This window comes from Manis pentadactyla, chromosome 15 (genome assembly GCF_030020395.1).
Source record: "Manis pentadactyla isolate mManPen7 chromosome 15, mManPen7.hap1, whole genome shotgun sequence".
Lineage (NCBI taxonomy): Eukaryota > Metazoa > Chordata > Mammalia > Pholidota > Manidae > Manis > Manis pentadactyla.
In genome coordinates, this window is record NC_080033.1 from 7,260,812 (window position 1) to 7,279,975 (window position 19,164).

Sequence of the window (19,164 nt, forward strand, 5' to 3'; positions counted from 1 at the left end):
ACAGTGCTAAAGAGGAATAATTAATCAGCAGAGCAATCTGAGGAACTCCCCCCCAAATTCAGCACAGAGAGATAAAGACATGGAAAATATGAATGAGAAATTGAGGAAACATGAGAAGCAGATGCAAAAGTCTCAGGCCTATGTCTAATAGGGAAATGAGGAAAGAGGAGACACTACAAGAGGACAGAATACTAAAGAGATAATGGAGGAACTCCCAGGACTGCAGAAGCACATGATGCCAGGCTTAAAGATCTGATTCTTGAAGACATGGGGTTAATAACAACCAATCATTTCAAGGCCAGAGCAGAATAAAAATGAATTCACTCCCTGACATGCAGCAGAACTGCCGAACACTAAAGACAAAGAGGACACCCTAAAAGCTACCAATAAGAAGCGGCAGATGATTTACAAAGGGAAGATGACTAGCCTGGTGACGAACTTCTCAACAGAAATAACGCTGGACGGTGTGGAATAATACCATCAGCAGACAAAGGAAAGGTGGGAGCCAGCCCAGAACTCAACACGCAGCAACATCTGTATTTAAGGAGCAATGCAGACTTTTCTCAGTCAAGGCTTAAGAGTTCACAGGTTTCTGAATCATTTGGGAAAAAGAAAGTGACAATGATTGATTTTATATTTTAAGTATAAACTCTAAAGGAATCTTAAGTGTAACTACCAAAAGGAAAGGAATAAACTATGTAGCATCTAAACTAGTAGGATTTATCTCAAGAAAAGAAAAAGAGGGAAAAAAAAAGACTCAAATTTCTAAAATCAGAAATTAAAGAGGGGATATCACTAATGACCCTACAAAAACAAAAAGGATTATAAAGGAATACTACAAACAATTACATGCCAACAAATTAGGAAACTTGGATTGAAATGGACAAATTTCTAGAAAGATACAAATTACCCAAACTGACTCAAGGGGACACAGACTACCTGAGTAGATTTGTATCAAGTAAAAAGATTGAATTTGTAATTTAAAAACTTCCTCCCTGTGCCCCCACTGAGAAAAAATTTATCAGAACTCTGGAAAAAAGTCAATGGTTTATAATAACCAAGTGAACTCCGATCAAGAAAATGGTGAATGAAACCTGGTAGGAGAAGCCTGTGACACCGTAACTTCCCCTTGCCCCATCCCACTCCCCAGCTCCACAGCAGTCTGAAGACAGCACCCAGTTCCACCTGGGGCCTCCTGGTGTAGGAGGGAGCAGAGACAATCTTGTTCTCAAAGAATCAAAGAACTGATGTCTCTCTTGACCTGGATGGCTCTTGAAAAGCTAACACAAAGGTCTTGCTTTGACTTTGCCTAACCTAGAACTCAGGCAGCAAGTAGAGTAGCCATGGGGATGGCATTTGTTGAAAACACTAAAGCAACTAGGGCAAGTAGTTCTAAAATTCATATGGAACCACAAAAGACCCCGAATAGCCAAAGCAATCCTGAGAAGGAAGAATGAAGTCGGGGGGATTACACTCCCCGACGTCAAGCTCTACTACAAGCCACAGTAATCAAGAGAATTTGGTACAGGCACAAGAACAGACCCATAGACCAGTGGAACAGACTAGAGAGCCCTGATACAAACTCAAGCATATATGGACAGTTAATATATGATAAAGAAGCCATGGATATACAATGGAGAAATGACAGCCTCTTCAACAATTGGTGTTGGCAAAACTGGACATCTATGTGCAAGAGAATGAAACTTATTATTGTCTAACCCCATACACAAAAGAAAACTCAAAATGGATCAAAGACCTGAATGTAAGTCATGAAACCATAAAACTCTTAGAAGAAAGCATAGGCAAAAATCTCTTGAATATAAACATGAGCAACTTTTTCCTGAACGCATCTCCTCGGGCAAAGGAAACAAAATAAAAAACAAATGCATGGGACTACATCATGCTAAAAAGTTTCTGTACAGCAAAGGACATCATCAGCAGAACAAAAAGGCATCCTACAGTATGGGAGAATTTATCTGTAAATGACATATCTGACAAGGGGTTAACATCCAAAAAATATAAAGAATTCACACACCTCAACACCCAAAAAGCAAATAACTGCATTAAAAAATAGGCAGAGGATGTGAACAGACACTTCTCCAAAGAAGAAATTCACATGGCCAACAGACACATGAAAAGATGTTCCACATTGCTAATTATCAGGGAAATGCAAAGTAAAACCACAGTGACACAGTGAGTAAAACCTCACACTAGTTAGGATGGCCAACATAGAAAAGACTAGGAACAACAAATGCTGGCGAGGATGCAGAGAAAGGGAACCCTCCTACACTGCTGGTGGGAATGTAAACTGGCTCAACCATCGTGGAAGCAATATGGAGGTTCTTCAAAAAACTAAAACTAGAAACACCATTTGACCTGGGAATCCCACTCCTTGGAATTTACCCAAAGAATACAATTTCTCAGACTCAAAAACACATATGCACCCCTGTGTTTATCGCAGCACTTTTTACAATAGCCATGACATGGAAGCAACCTAAGTGTCCATCAGTAGATGAATGGATAAAGAAGATGTGGTACACATACACAATGGAATATTATTCATCCATAAGAAGAAAACAAATCCTACCATTTATAACAACATGGATGGAGCTGGAGGACATTATGCTCAGTGAAATAAGCCAGGTGGAGAAAGACAAGTGCCAAATGATTTCCCTCATTTGTGAAGTATAACAACGAAGCAAAACTGAAGGAACAAAATAGCAGCAGACTCACAGACTCCAAGTAGGGACTAGATGTTACCAGAGGGTAGGGGTGGGGAGGGCAGGTGGGGAGGGAGGGAGAAGGGGACTGAGGGGTATTATGCTTAGTACACATGGTGTGGGGGATCACAGGGAAACCAGTGTAGCACAGAGAAGGCAAACAGTGACTCTGTGGCATCTTATTACACTGATGGACAGTGACTGCAATGGGGTGTGGGGGGGACTTGATAATATGGGTGAATGTAGTAACCACACTTTTTTCACGTGAAACCCTCATAAGAGTATATATCAATAATAACTTAATAAAAAATTTTTTTTATATAATGGAAAGAGGCTTCACTGACAGAATGTGACAAAGAACAGTCCAAAGAAATAGTCTAGAAAAGTCCCTAAACACAGTTACAACCACGAGGAAGAGCAACAAGCAGCCCTGGGGTAGAGGGAAAATCCGACTCCCAGAGTCACCATGTTGGAATGTTCAACATGTCCAGTTTCTCAACAAAATGTTACGACGCATGCAAAGGATGGTCCATTCACAGGGTCATCCATTTCATACAAACGGAATCAAACAAGATGTGGCCTTTTATGTCTGGCTTCTTTTACCAGTAAGCATGGCATTTTTCTGGGTTAATGCACATTTCACGGCATGTACCATTACTTCATTTTTATGACCAGGAAACATTGCATTGTCTGTAGAGACCACATTTTCTGCCTCTATTAATCTATTGATGGGCATCTGGATTGTTTCCATTTTGGCTTTTATGAATAATTCTATCCACACCTACACACTTAAAAAACATGCACTGACTCACTGATAACAAATCTGGTGGACGCTAGGATACCAGGAGTTGGGCCTGGACTCCAGGCCATATCAGCGTGTACTGTTTAAAAACTTTTTGTGTTGAGATGTAACGGAACGGCTGTGTCCTCAACACTTGCGTTTCACATTGTGCATCTCCCTGTGTGTCTGCGCGTGTAGCCCACCGAGGGAGCTCAAATTCAAAGTTGAATACAGGTCCATAGACCTAGACCACAGCTCTGGGACCTGACTGAGTTCCAGAATTCACAAAATGAAGGATTTAGAAAGGTGCATAATGCATACACCGTGTTTTAAATAATCCCCAGGGGGTCCAGGGCAGCACCTGCATTCTGCATCAATACCTAGGATGACTCAGAGGAAAGCAGAATAAATAGACTGTAAAGAGCAACATGTGAATTCAGGTTTGGCCACCAAAGGAGACTGGGACACACTGGCATTATCAGAACTTCCTAGGTTTCTAAACTGCAGAGAAAAGGGTGTGTGTGAACTGTATTAGTTTATATTCAGAGGCAAAATGATTTTCCCTGCCAATTCTCAAGTTTCCGACAGTGCTGCTGGAAGCTGTTTTCAGTCCTCCAAGGAGCAAAGAACCCAGCTTTATTCATCTTCCAGTAATAAAACAAGCTGATAAAATATAAAGTAGTATTTTGTAAAATAAGATATTAAGCATTTTCTCCTTCTCATGGATTATACCAACTGCTTTACATGCATTCATTCATTCACTCCTCACTACCCAGAGGCTGGTTCTATTATTACTTCCATTTTACAGAGAAGGAAAGGGACTCTAAGAGGACAAGTAATGTGTCCAAAGTCATGTACTTAACAAGTAGTTGAGCCAGATCTTAAACCCAGATAATTTGACTTTAGAGCTGTGTGCTTATCCACCACACAATACTGATTCCTTATCAAATAAACAGCAGACCACATTGTGTACCCGTTAAACTAGAAAACACAAGAGGTGCTGGGTGGGGCCAGGGTGGGAGACAGACTGTCTCTGGAATCCCCCAACGCTTGAATCACCTGCTTTCCAGCATACTCCCAAAGTCCATAGAACACACCGGTCTGGTTACAACCTCGGGCAAGCAAGCCCAAAGTCCAAAGGCCGTGGTTTTCCACAAAGTAAAGCAAGCCCCCCTCAGCCAATATTGAATTTACTTGGGTTCTGTCATCACACAAATTCAATTCATCAAGTGTCAGCACCTTCCATGTCCCTGTGGGGCAGGGTCTGTGGTGCCCTGGATCCTTGTAGACATCCCCAAGGGTCCAGATACTCTTTCCAAGAATTTATATGTGTTTTCATTTTAAGAATTACCTAAAAGAAAAAAATCAGTGTATCTAGATGACTGGATTAACACTCTATAACCAAGTGCTACCAGTTGGTTTCAATGCCTAGGGTATGTTTACAATGGCACTAAGGCCAACAAGGACTATTTTTACTGCCACAGGCTAATGAGAAGAAGCTAGAGGTGGATTTAGCTCATTGTAATGCCTTTGGCTCAGTTAAAAGCCAACAGGCATCCTGGTACAAATGGAGGTTTTACTGTAGTTCAAACTGAGAAAGGATGGTAGAATTGAGACATCACAGGGTCTGCTAAATGCAGAAGGGCTCAGCGTGGCAGTCAGGAAAGTAGTTGTTTCAAGGAAACAGCTAAATTTCAGCAAAATAGCATGTTTGTATTTTGAATTACATTGAAATTTCAGCAAAATAGCATGTTTGTATTTTGAATTACATTGGCTCGGTTGCTTGGCTTGTGTTTAACTGCATGCTTTTATAGCAGAGAGAACTGTATAACACAAGAACTGTAAGCTGTAGGAATATAAGCCTACTTTCATCAACATTTTTGCCTTGTTTAAAAAAAAATTTAAGTCAACACTGGGGACCCAATGCAATTTCAATTTTTTTCTTTTAAAACAGGGTCATCACTCCATGACTGGTGGGGGTAGGAAGAGAAAGAAGTCTGTGAAATGCTACCTTTTGTTGGGGGGGGGAACCTCCCATATGGTTCTAGACAGCAGCATGCCACACGAGATAAATAACGTTTACTGTGGCATTGTTTGAAGGAAGGGAGGGAAAAATCTGAATGTTTACCTGGTCTACAAAGATGTTTCATTTAGCCTGCAGTAAATTTAAATATTTTCTACTGGTTATCAAATTGAAAAATCTGTCAGAGTTCTTTTGGATAGCATATTACTCTCCAGAAGAACTTTCTCTGCTTATAGAAATGTTCTAAATCTGCACTAATGACAGCCACGAGCCACAGAGCTAAGGAACACCTAGAAATGCAGCTGGTACACTGAGGGACTATTTATTTTATTTTAATTCAGTTTAAATTTATATAGATACAAGTGGCTAATGCCTACCACATTGGACACTGCAGATTAAGAGACTTTACATTAAGTAAGGCTTCCAACTTATATTTAAAATTCTGGGGGAAAAAAATCTGAGGATTTGTCAACACTCAGTCCACATTCCTGCAAAGTAACAAGTGGCTGGAGCTAAAAAGCTGTACCTGCTTTAGATAGAGCATGCCCCTGTCAGTTTGCAACTGTCCCCACCACTCCCTGTTCTCTCACACCCACTCACCCTCTCATTTATATGCCCTGCCAGGCCTCTAGAAGCATCTGAATTCAAAATCCTGATTTGTGTGGTTTCCTTTAAACAAAATCTCTTTAGTCAGTTTTGCCAAGTGAACCCTTCAAAATCAGGCCTAAATGCCCCCTCGACCTAGAGAATACTGTTAACATAACACAGTCCAAGGTTATCTTCCTCTGAACTCCAACAAACACTTGTCTCATAATGCATTTAACACTAATCCCAAATGGACTCAGAATTTATCTTTCAGGTTCTTCAATTTTCTCCAGACTCTAAGTTCTAGGTGGCTGTGACTCTGCTTTATGTGTGTATATTTCTCTTAAAATCTTGGCTGGCACAGAACTCTGATCAAAGAAGGCTCTCAGCAGCCATTTCACTGAAGAGTGAGAGGATTCCAATGTTACACCTCTCTTCCTCTCTAAAAAGCCCCAACCTGCTGGACCATCAGCCTTTTTTAACCCAAGTGTCACCCTATTTTTTCCCTCTGCATCGGTGTTGTAGGGAGGACGTGATCATGTTTGAGTAACAGCAGGCTGTGGGGAGCTGCATGAAAGGACAGACCTGCAGCTTATAACATATGAAAGCTTTTCCTGGTTTCCCCACTTCTAACATTGTTAAAAAACATGGGCCTGTCCACTCCTAGCAACTTCCCCTAAGAATGCAGGAGCACAGTATGAAAAGAACATAAGCACCCCTATGTTTATTGCAGCAGGATTTACAATAGCGAAGAAATGGAAGCAACCTAAGTGCGTGAATCAATAGACGAATGCATGAAGAACATGTGGTACATATACACAATGGAATATTATTCAGCCATAAGAAGAAAACAAATCCTATCATTTGCAAAAACATGGATGGAGCTAGAGGGTATTATGCTCAGTGAAATAAGCCAGGCAGAGAAAGACAAGTACCAAATGATTTCACTCATACGTGGAGTATAAGAACAAAGCAAAAACTGAAGGAACAAAACAGCAGAAGAATCACAGAACCCAAGAAGGGAACTGGGAAATTACCAAAGGGAAAAGGACTGCGGAGGATGGGTGGGAAGGAAGGGATGAGGGGTTGAGGGGGAGGGAAGAAAGGGGCCACTAAGATTACCTTGTATAATGTGGGGGGAGGGCTGTGCAACACAGAGAAGACAAGTAGTGACTCTACAGCATCTTACTACACTGATGGACAGTGACTGTAATGGGGTTTGTGGGGGGGACTTGGTGAAGGGGGGACCCTAGTAAACATAATGTTCCTCACGTAATTGTAGATTATGATACAAACAAAAAATGAATTAATAAATATTGTTAAAGTTTATTAGTTTAAACCTGTAATGCAGCAAATATCACCAGATATAGTTCACAGGCAGAACGCCTCTTTGGGGTCTTCCATAATTTTTAAGTGTAGACAAGTCCTAAGCTCAAGAAGTTTGAGAACTTCAGCCCTAAAGAGAACAAGTCCTGCACATACGCATGTGCACAGGGGGATATGTATCTATGTAAGTGTGTCTGACACAGAAAGAAACCCTAAACCAAAAATTCGAAACTGGCGGCCAGCAGACATGTTCTGTGAGGGGCCTACACTGTCTTCAAATATTTCTTAAATTCATTGGCAGCATTTTTAAAGAGCAAAAGGTTTCACACAGAGACGGTGTTCTGGTCTCCTCACCAAAAAAAAAAAAAAAAATTAGGTTCTGCAAAGTAAAACAGAAGGAACAAAACAGCAGGACACTCATGGACACTGACGGGTGACTAGTGGTTACCAAGGAGGAGGGGATGGAGCCAGTGTGGTGGTGGTGTTGGGGGGTGGCGGGGGTGTGTAGGGGAATAAAGGGGCCCACTAATTTGCAGTCACAATGTTAGGTGGTCTCAGGGACTGCTGAATCACTGTGATGTACATTTGAAACCAACATAAGATTGTATATCAACGATACTTTAAAAAAGTTAAGTTCTTGCAACACTGTCCTGGCATTTCTATGTGGCGATTTGCATTGACTGGCGTCGCTTAGGGTGCAGTCTGGCTGATCACACTCAGGGCCTGTAGGTATCTTAAGTTGCTAGCCTGGGCTAGAGAAGGAAAAGGCATTTTTGCAATAAACAATGAAACATAAGCCAATCTATAAATGTCTGCATTCCTCCAGAGAGGTCAACATGCACAATAAATAACCCCTTTCCTTATCTGATTCCCCAAACAGCAATTTTGTAATGATCTCGCCACTGCTACAGAGACTTTTGGACAGTAAATTAGAAACACTTCCGAGAAAGAAAGGAATCCACTGAAGAGGTAACTTTCTTTAGACAAGTGCAAAGGGCAGAAACTCACCGGAAGAGCAAGTGAGGGATTCTCCAGGGAACAGGAGGGCCCAGGTCAGGACCCACAGGGACAGCAACGGTCAGACCACTGGGTATTGCCTCCTGGAACGCCAGGTGGTCAATTCAGGATTCGTCCAACTTCTTTTGTCCTGAAGAGCAGGTGCTGGAAAGGAAGGGGACAATTCAGAACTTGGGTCCCCAAGGAAGCAAGGACACTGGTGAGAAATTGGAGGAGATGGCACCTTTTAGAAGAAAGGAAGCAATAGCAAAAGGGAGAGATCTAGGTGGGAAAAAGGGTTTTGTTGTTAAGAAAAAGTTTTTTCCTCCTTTCCTATCTCCCCTCTCTGGGGAGGGACCTGGGGGATTTTGCTGGGACAAGCCTAACTGGGGTAGAACTGGTGATCAAGAGAGATTTTTGTTGCAGAGTTGGGGAAGAGGGTTGGGAAAACAAATACCAGATGAGAGAGAAACTGGGAATGAATGGTTTGTTAATGAGTTGGAAAGATATACCAAAAAATCCTTGATGGAAAGGAAGGATTTTTGCTGGAAAGCGATCCTGGATAGAAAAAAAAAATCTGTGAAGAAAGAAAGATATTTTTTGCTCTAAATTCCTAAAAGGAGGGGGAGGGGCGTAGTCAAGAAATAGAGAAGAGATTTTTGTTTTTGCTGGAAGATCCTAAAAACAAAGAAACCTGGGTCCCCAAGGTGAGGAGGACTCTTCAGGAGGAAAGAGAATTTTTAGCAGAACGAACCTGGAAGTGGGGGGGCGGCGAATCCAAGGCCAAGATGCAGAAAGGGCGGAGGTCAGGCAGGGCCCCAGGTACGAGCTGGAGAGCTGCGAGGGGGCAGTTGGGGCCTGGGGGGGGGCGGCGTAGGTAAGAAAAGGGGTGCAGTGGCCAGCGGCCGCGGAGTCTTCTCCAAGGGAGAAGGGGCTGCGGGGTGCAGCGAGGCCCAGAGCCGTTGGGAGGGCAGACAGTGCGTCCGTGACGCGGGGTGAGGGGCGCCCACGGCGCCCCCTGCGCCCTTCGAAACGGAGATAAGCCCCCTCAAAAAGCAAAGTATCAACAAATTAGAATAGATTCTAAAGGGGTAAGAGGCTGAAAATGACGAAGGAGCAGGAATGGGGATAGGAAGAGAGGCGGCCGGGACGGCAGCAACCGGGTTTTACCCGCTTCCGGGGGTCGCGCGCCGGGCCTCGCGGGTCTCCCAGCGTCCCCCGGTCTCCACAGCGCTGCCCGCCGGCCGGGCACGCTCGCGCAGCCGGGCCTGCCCCCGGGGCATCTTTTGAGCTCAGCCGCGACGCGGACACGCGTGCGCGGCAGCGGCCGCGGCCGCATTGCCCGGCCCGGAGCATCCTCGCGCGCACCTTGCGACGCCCAGACTCCCCGCGCGTGCGGCTCGGCGGGGCGCCTCGGCGGCTTTTCGCCCAACGCCGAGGGGCGGGGCCCGGGCGGGGCCTCCGGCGGGGCGGGGCTCAGCGCGGTTAGGCGCCCGGCGGCGGTTGGTCGGGAGGAGGCAGAGCAGGGTTAGGAGCTGCCGGGGGACGCCCTGGAACGCGCTGATGCGGAGCTCGCGCCAGTGCGGGCCGCTTGGAGCTGCTGTCCCCGCGAGGAGGGCTTGGGGAGTAGGCGCCCCTCCCGCAGGGCTGTGGGGCTCAGCGAGGCAGCCCCACGTGCTCTTCAGGAGGCGGCAGCGGACCACGAGCCCCCAGGCCTGCCCTTCGGGGCCTTGGGAAGCGCGGAGCTGGAGAACCCCTAAGGGGGCGGGGCGCGAGCTCACCCGTCTTCCCTTGAGCAAACCCTGAGCCATGTGTGGGTCTGGGCCTGTGCTGAGCAGCGTTGAGGGACAGACAGAAACCGGGAAGAGCAATGGCCCGGTCTGGTCAAGGACATAGAGATTCATTCCTTAGAAATCCAACACAGGAAATCTGCGGAGACAATGCACAGTGGTTGCCTTGGGATGGGATGGGATGGGGATGGACTGTAAAAGGAGCATGAGGGGATCCGATTGGGGTGATGCAAATATTCTAAAAGGGAAGTTGATGGTTGGACAGTCTGGTGAATTCACTAAAAATTGTTGGATTATACACTTAAAATGGGTGACTTTTATGGAAATTATGCTTCAAAGTTTTGTTATTTTTTCAAAATGGATCCCTGGGGTAGACAACAAAAAGAAGGAGTGGCATTCTACTTTTGGATTCCTTAATTCAGCAAATATTGCTTACTCAGTTTTTGTTCTCTTCTGAGGTACAGCAGTGTCTGAGTCAGACAAACGTTCCTGCCTTAGTTTATATTCCAGAACATCACCGTCCAAAAGAAATACAAGCCCCAAGTGTCAGACACAATTTTACATTTCCTAGTAATCATTTTTTACAACAAAGGTTACAGAAAAAGGTGAAATCAACTTTAATAAACAATTCAACCTGCAATGTTATTTCAACATTTAATCAATACAAAAATTTTAATGAGATAATTTACTTACTTTGGATTCTTTAAAATCTGGTGTATATTTACATTCACAGGACATCTCAATTCAGACTAGCCACATATAGCTAGTGGCTCTGGTACTCCACAGCATACCTCTAGTGGGGGACAGACCAATACCTTATGAATATAATATGGTTATACTTAAAAAAAAAAAAAGGAATGAGGATAGGGTGTCAGAGGATAGTTCTTTTTTTGGTATCATGAATGTACAATTACTTGAACAACCTTATGTTACTAGACTCCCCCCATTATCAAGTCCCCACCACATACCCCTATACAGTCACTGTCCATCAGCATAGTAAGATGCTAGAGTCACTACTACTTGGTTTCTCTGTGCTATACTGCCTTCCCCATGACCCCCCTACATTATGTGTGCTTATCATAATGCCCCTTTTTCTCCTTTTTCCCCTTACCACCTATCCTCACCAGTCCCTTTCCCTTTGATAATTGTTAGTCCATTCTTGGATTCTGTGAGTCTCCTCCTGTTTTGTTCCTTCAGTTTTTCCTTTGTTCTTATATTCCACAGATGAGTGTAATCATTTGATACTTGTCTTTCTCCACCTGGCTTATTTCACTGAGCATAAAACCCTCTATCTCCATCCATGTTGCTGCAAATGGTAAGATTTGTTTTATTCTTAAGGCTGAATAATATTCCATTGTGTATATGTTCCACATCTTCTTTATCCATTCAGCTACTGATGGACACTTAGGTTCCTTCCATTTCTTGGCTATTGTAACTAGTGCTGCGATAAACATAATGGTGCATATGTCTTTTTGAAACTGGGCTCGTAAATTCTTAGGGTTAATTCCTAACAGTGGCATTCCTGGGTCAAATGTTATTTCTACTTTGACTTTTTGAGGAATCTCCATACTGCTTTCCAAAATGGTTGAACTAGTTTACATTTCCCACCAGCAGTGTAGGAGGATTCCCCTTACTCCACATCTTCTCCAACATTTGTTATTGTTTGTCTTTCAGATGTTGGCCATCCCATCTGGTGTGAGGGGATATTTCACTGTGGTTTTTAACTTGCATTTCTGTGATTAGCGATGTGGAGCATCTTTTCATGTGCCTGTTAGCCATCTGAATTTATTCTTTGGACTGTGTTCAGCTCCTCTGCCCATTTTTGTAATTGGATTATTTGCTTTTTGTTTGTTGAGGTACATGAGCTCTTTGTATATTTTGGATGTTAACCCCTTATTGGATATGTCATTTATGAATATATTCTCCCATACTGTAGGATGCCTTTTTTTCTAATTGTGGTGTCCTTTGCTGTACAGAAGGTTTTTATTGATATAGTCCCACTTGTCCATTTTGGCTTTTGTTTCCCTTCCCCAAGGAGATATGTTCATGAAGAAGTTGCACATGTTTATATTCAAGATAGTTTTGCCTATATTGTCTTCTTAGAGTTTTATGGTTTCATGACTTACATTCAGGTCTTTGATCCATTTCGAGTTTACTTTTGTGTATGGAGTTAGACAGTAATCCATTTTCATTCTCTTACGTGTAGCTGTCCACTTTTGCCAACACCACCTGTTGAAGAGGCTGTCTATTGTATGTCCGTGGTTCCTTTATTTGACCATGTATGCTTGGGTTAATATCTGGACTCCCTATTCTTCTCCACTGGTCTATGGATCTGTTCTAGTGCCAGTACCAAATTGTCTTGATTACTGCAGCTTTGTAGTAGTGCTTGAACTTGGGAAGCGAGATCCCCCCTGCTTTATTCCTTCTCAGGTTTGCTTTGGCTGTTCCGGGTCTTTTGTGGTTCCATATGAATTTTAGAACTATTTGTTCCAGTTAGTTTAACAATGCTGTTGGTATTTTGACAGGGATTGCATTAAATCTGTAGATTGCTTTAGGCAGAATGGCCATTTTGGCAATATTAATTCTTCCTAGCCAAGAGCATGGGATGAATTTCCATTTATTAGTGTCCTCTTTAATTTCTCTTAAGAGTGTCTTGCAGTTTTCAGGGTTTAGGTCTTTCACTTCCTTGCTGGGTATTTATTCTTTTTGATGCAATTGTGAATGCAAGTGTTTTCCCAATTTTTCTTTCTGCTAGTTCATTGTTAGTATATAGGAATGTAACCGATTTCTGTGTATTAAATTTCTATCCTCATCCGTGATTTTTATCAAATATTTGATCAAACAGCCCAAATTAAGATTTCCCTAACTGTCCTCCATATATCTCACCTTACCCGGTAACGATTAGAGCTGTCACAGGGGCTCATTATATGTAATTGCAAAGAAGGAGAATCTGTTAAGGGTGTCAAACTCACCACCTGGCAAAGCTTCTCCTCTTGGTGTAACCAGATCGCACACAAGCAACCCCAGATGGAATCGTGTGCTGGCCAGTGTGCTGTCCTGGGGCCCACCAGCCAGGTCTCATGCCCAAACACTTACGACCAAAGTGAGCAGGTATGTGACCCCAGTGCTGTTTTGTTTAAAAGTGATCATGGTGTGCAGCCAGGTTTGGGAATCCCTGCTGTGGCTGACCTGTCTTGGGAGTCACATGCTCACAACATTCTCCCTGGGACATCGCTGGGTGAAGCTGCGCCCTTCGTCTTCTGTGCCTCCCACCACTGCCCCGCCTGCAGGCGGACCACCTGATCTTCTCCATAGGTTGGGACAGTGCTTCTCACGCTGGGATCAAGGCTTCTGGGAATCCCAACAGCGCGGCCCGAGAAGCGTCGGGAGGCAGAAAGGCCCCCGTCCCCGGCGCCCTCTCTGGGGCCGTCGCTGCTTGGCAAAGACAGGCTCGGGTGAGTGATCAAACCACGTTGGGTGTCCGGGCCGGTGGCCCCAAGGCCCACACCACCTTTCACCCTCTTGGCTCGTACTCCGGCTCCTTCGGTGTCCCACCTGCGAAGCCTCCCCTCTTCTCCATCCTCGCCTCCGTCTACCTTTTCGAACCTTCGGCGCTCGCCCTGGGGACGTCCTCCCGCCCGGCGACCATCCCCTGCGTCAGGGCCGCGCCCGGGGCGCATGGCGCCCCCTCCCCTGCAGGGCCTGGCGCCCGGGGTCCGAGAACGTGAAGCCCTTTCGCCCCCTTCACAAGCCGCAGCACCGCTCCACGTAGCCGGCGGACCGCGCCGGAGCCTGTAAGGCGCTCCCCCAAAGCCCCGGGACTGGGGCAGGAGCGGCGCGCGGGGCGGGGCTTCTCCCAAGCCCGTCCCCCCGGCGAGGGCGGAGGGAGGAGGAGGAGGCGGCGGTGGCGGAAGGGGGGCGCGGAACACAAACCCTGCAAGGTTTATGGTTTTTTTTCTTTTGCATTTAATTAAAAAAAACAATTTTTTTCCCCCAAACCCGAGGGGTCCTCCCCGGGGAGGGCGCGGGTCCGGGGCGGCCGGGCCGCGGCCCGGGGCCCCGGCGGGGCCTGGCGGAGGCTGCCGAGTGGCCGCTATGCGCCTTCTGGGTCCTCCCTCTGCAGCCCGTGCGGGGCCGTCTCGGAGACGCCGCGCCGACGGCTGCTCGAACATCAGGGTGAGTTTCTCACAATGTAGCAATTTCTCTTTAACTCTCTTAACTCTCTCTACCTGCGAGTCGGGGCTGTGACAGGGCGCAAAAGCGAGGGTGTGTGTGTGGGGGCCGGAGCCGGGGCCGAACCCCCCCCAACACTCACACACTCAGCCCCCCAACCGGAGCGCAGCGACCGCTGCCTCCTTTTTCGCTCGGCGCCCACCACCCCCGGCAGCCCCCCACCTCCCGCGTCTCTCCCACCACCACCGCCGCCCCGATCCTGCGGGGACACCCCACCCCTGCTCCCCTGCCCAAACCCGGCGCCTGGGGCCTCCCCGGTCCTCCCGCCGGCTGCCGGGGATACAATGGAGCGGCGGAAAAACGAGACCTAACGTTCCACGGGGGTGGGGCGGGAGACCCCCCCACGATCGGGGACCCCTCCCCTGGCCGTGCTCCCCGCCTTTCGGTGGAGAAGAGGGCAGTGGGGCCGAGGATGGTGATTTCCCGGCCGGAGGCGGCGAGCCTTCATCTCCCCTTCTCGCCCCTCCCCAAATCCTTCCAGGGGGTGCCGGGGAGAAACGGGGCCTCGGGCTGGCTGGGCTGGGATGGATGCGGAAGGAGGCCCCTGGGTCTCCCCTCCCCACCGCCCCTAAACAATATAAGGAGCTGACTTGGTCCCCCACTCCCCAGCACTGAAAGGAGTTGAGCCCCCTCCCCCGGTTGCTGGCCACTCCCGGAGGGGGCCGTTACGCGGGGGGAGAGTGGGGGTAAAAGGAGGGAGGTGAGCCTTACCCCTGTCACCTCCCGAGACTTGGGGCGGCCCCCCATCTCCGCCCCCTCGGCCTGGGAATGGGAGGTACCAGGCCCAGCCCGGGCACCGCGCTCGGGTGGTGACCTTTAGACAAAGGCAACCCTTTCCCTGGGGTGAGCCCGGACGAGCCGGGCCCGCGGCCTCCCCAGGCCCCTGCGGAGGGCGGCCAGGCCGCGGGCTCCCGGAGGGAGGAATGGAGGAGGAGGGAGGCGGGATGGAGCCGTCTGGTTTTCCCATCCCTGGCTGCCCTTCGGCTGCTTCCCCGGCTCCTGTCACGGGCGGCCGCGGGGAGACAAGGGAGCGGGGGCTGCCCGGGCCTTGGTCCGTGGCCAGCGGAGAACGGGGCGAGCAGCCGCGGGAGGGCTGGCTCTGGCCCCGCAGCCAGCCGTGATTGGAAGGCACGGCGGCCCCTTCCCTCCGCGCCCCTTTGTTTTGCTTTGTGGTTCTGAGCAGCTGAACATCCTCGGAGGTGGGGTCAGAGGCCACCGTGTCGGCTGTCGGGGTGGCGGGGGTGCCAGGTCCCAGCCCTCTGGTGTTCCCAGCCCGTGGGCTGCTGTCTGTGCCCAGCCTTCTGTCCTGACAATCAGCCGCTTTTGTCGCACAGCCCTCCAGCAGAGCAGTAGCAGTCCGCGGATGTGCTGTTTCTGCACTGGGGGATGTGTTGGCCTTGCGGTCACACCTCCTTTCCGAGGGTGCTTGTTGGGGAACAGTTTGTGGGACCACCCAAGACTCCAAGGCCTGAGATTTATGATAAGCCCTGTCTGGGTCTTTCAGTCTTTTCTCTCACCTGGGCTGGGGATGGGGGGTGCAGGCACCTCCGACATACCGGGTGCGGGGACAGTGGACAGCTCAGAAACCATCCCTTCCCGTGTGCCCTTGTCCAGTGGGATTTGAGGATCATGTTTACCTACCCCACCCTCCTCCCTGGCTCCCCAACTCCTACAAGCCGGAAATAACATCTCTCTACCCAGGGATCTTTATGGATTGGCTGATGCTACCTGCATTACGAGTGGCCCCAGCCCAAGTTGGAAACAGTTATTCCCATTTTTCAGACAGGCTAATGGAGGCTCAGAGAGGCTATATGACTTGCCTGGGGTACACAGCCCCCATTTATACCTTCTCAAGTTTCTCCAGCTCAGCTCAAACTGTCAGGTTCTCCTGTACCCCCTCTGTGGCATTTTGTCCCTTTTGATTTTGTTGACATGGGTCTCAAATAGGGATAATACCTGGAAAAGGTGTTGGATTTTTTTTTTTTTTCCCCTGATTGCTGGTTTTGGGAGGGGTAAGGAGGATCTGGAAGCTTGGCTGAGGGCAGGATCGTTGCCCCTGGGGTGGGAGCAGAGTGTTTGCCTGCAGAACCTGGGAGCTGGAGGTGGGGAGTCAGAGGACGGAGGGCCCCAGGCTTGGCCGAGCAGGGCACGGGGGGCACCTGGGAGCGGCCCCACTGTCACCCTCCTCCTTTTCCACTTGAGCTGGAAGCTGGCCCAGCTTGCTGCTGCTGGGAGGGTGGCTGAACTGTCGGGGACCGTTGTCGTCACTCTGCCCTGTCGGCCTCCACAGTGACCTGATGTGGCTGGCGGGGAGCTTTCTCCCCTTGGCCCGGGTGTCAGACCCCCTGGCCCACTCTGTGACCTTAGGCAGGCCATTGACCTCGCTAGTCCTCAGGTTCCTCTGCAGTTGGGCGTAATTAGAGTTCCTTTAACGGACCTTGAGGTGGGGAAAGTATTATCCAAGCATGTTAACTTTTATTTCTCATTCAGCAGAGGGGATATGGCCTGCCTGTAGGGGTGGGCAACAGTGTTGGGTGCTGGGCATTTAAGGGGGAGTAGCCACGGCAGGCACCCTGGAGGAATTCCCTGTGCTTTGGGGTGGGAGTGGGGGGCAAAGGGGAGACTGTGAATAAATCCGCTTTGTTGATACGCCACCTTCCAGCTCTCTGAACGGGGCCCTACCCCTTCAGCACTTCTGGTGCTAAATAAACATTTGCGGGGGTGGCTGGGGATGGCCCAGTGAGGGAGGTGACACAGATGATCTTCCCATTGTACAGATGAGGAAACTGAGTCCAGGGCTGGGAGGAGACTCCAACCCAGATAGCAGGGGCCGGGTGTGGTAGGAGAGGACTCAGTATTTGTCAGCAGAGCTGGAGAGGCAGTGTTTTGAGGGAGCCCCTGTGCCGCCCCTCCCCTGCTGCCCTCTTCTTGATGTGCACCCTCCTGAGATGACAGGCTTAAGTAATAACAATTCCTGGGGGTGGAGTGGGGTGGGGTGGGGGGCAGGAGAAGATGGGCATTAGGAAACACACAGATCTCGAGAGTGAGTGTTTCCTGAAAGTAGAAATTGGTTTTTTTGAGCGGGGAAGCATGAGTAAGGCCCACAGGGGACAGACCTGTACCCTTCCCACCCCCTCCTGCTGACTTCCTTCCCAGAGGCCTCCTGGGCCTTCCCAACCTTCCCTGGGGATGTGGGGTCTTCTCACCCGGCCTGCCCCCAGGCTGTGGAAGGGCCAGGGGGTCAGCACCTGGGGCTGGGCTTCTCGGGAGGGGGGCTGGGGTGAGGGAGTCTCCCTCCCAGGGTCCTGAGGACCACCTTCTAGCCCCCGGCCCAGCCACCAGTGGAGTTCAGGCCAGCGGTCCCAGCTTTCCCCTGTGGTCATTCTGACTCCTGGTCTCAAGAATGCAGAAGGCTGCTGGTGAGGGGAAGGTAATTGGAAACTGGAAAACGTAGCATTCCTTTCTAGCTGGCCCTGGCTTGGAAAGCGCTGAGGGGCTGCCTTTCTCCCTGTCCCACAGCAGGGGAGAGGGTGGGGGCTGCGGTGGCCTTGCCCTGCCCCTTTGGGCCTTCCTCCCCAGGCACCCTCCCTCTTGGTGGAAACAGCAGTTCCCTGAGCTACTGGTCCACGGATGTAAGCCGCCCCCCTCATCAGAGTGATCCCTCCCCACCCCACCTACTCTTCTGTTCATATCTGAGTTTTTCTTCTCTCTTTAAGGTCGGAGGGCCTGTCTGAGGCGGCTCCCCAGAGCAGGATCTGTCACAACAGAGACACATGGGAAATGTTTGGTTGAATTATCCCCAAGGATTCCCTCCTCATTCCTTCCCTAGAAGTCCCTGCCACCATTAGAGTTTTGTCCCCTCAGACTGAAGCCTTCATGACATGCAAGATCCCCCAGAGGAGTTTTCTAAGGTATTCCTAGTTTGGTGGCAATTAGTTTTGTGTACAAGTTTGTGAATTCACAGTGGCAGGGAATTTTTTCTTTCCGTCGTTCCCACCTAAACTTCCTGAGGGCCTACTGTGTGCCAGGGCCCTGGGGCTCAGTTAGGATCCTGGGACCCAGTCCAGGAGGAGGCTAGAGATAAGTTGTCCGCAGGGCTGGATTAGCTGCTGGGCGTTTGATTACTTCTGTCTGGGTGGTCGGGAAGGCTCCAGGGAGGAAGCAGCTTCTTGCTCTCTGTCTCATTCTTGTTTTCCAAGCCATACATGCACGTGGGACAAACTAAAGACCCAAGCATAGTAAGTCTCTCCTTCCACCCCCTTGGCCTCCCTGGCCCCCCCAGTTGGCCTCCCGAGGGGCAGCACCTCAGTCCTGATGTTCTGTGCACCCACATTTATATACCGTGGATGTCTTCAGAAACAGTTCACACGGGCCAGCTCGCTCCGCCCATCGTGCTGCACCTCGCTTTCGTCAGGGCATCTCCCTGGGAGACCCTGTTGCACACCCTGTCTTTATCTTGGCTGCATGATATTCTGCAGGGTGGCAAACCCTCTCTTACTTAACGTGGGTGTGGAGGCGTTTCCTTGCATGCAGAGCTGGAAGGTACACATCCAGTCTTATCGGGAGGTGGGCATGTCTGTGAGATAAACTCCTGCAAGTGGCATTGCTGGATCAAGAGCCTGCATTGTGTCATTTGGTCTTTCTTGGTACCTTTGCAGCTGTGTCTTGAAGGAAGCTGCTCCCCTCCTGTTCAGCACAGCCAACCTGTCA

The 19,164-nt window shown here is 48.8% G+C and overlaps 1 protein-coding gene across 2 annotated transcripts in view; it reads right to left on the reverse strand.

Moving 5' to 3' along the window:
* The window catches only part of ZNF576 (zinc finger protein 576), a 204,635-nt gene extending 189,842 nt beyond the window's left edge, over window positions 1–14,793 (reverse strand). Inside the window, exon 1 of one of the 2 annotated variants that reach the window (XM_057492621.1) lies at window positions 14,788–14,793. The gene's annotated coding sequence lies outside the window, so the exon portion shown is untranslated. The remainder of the gene's footprint in view (window positions 1–14,787) is intronic. The other variant, XM_057492623.1, reaches the window with a different exon arrangement.
* Between the last annotated feature and the right edge of the window lie 4,371 nt (window positions 14,794–19,164).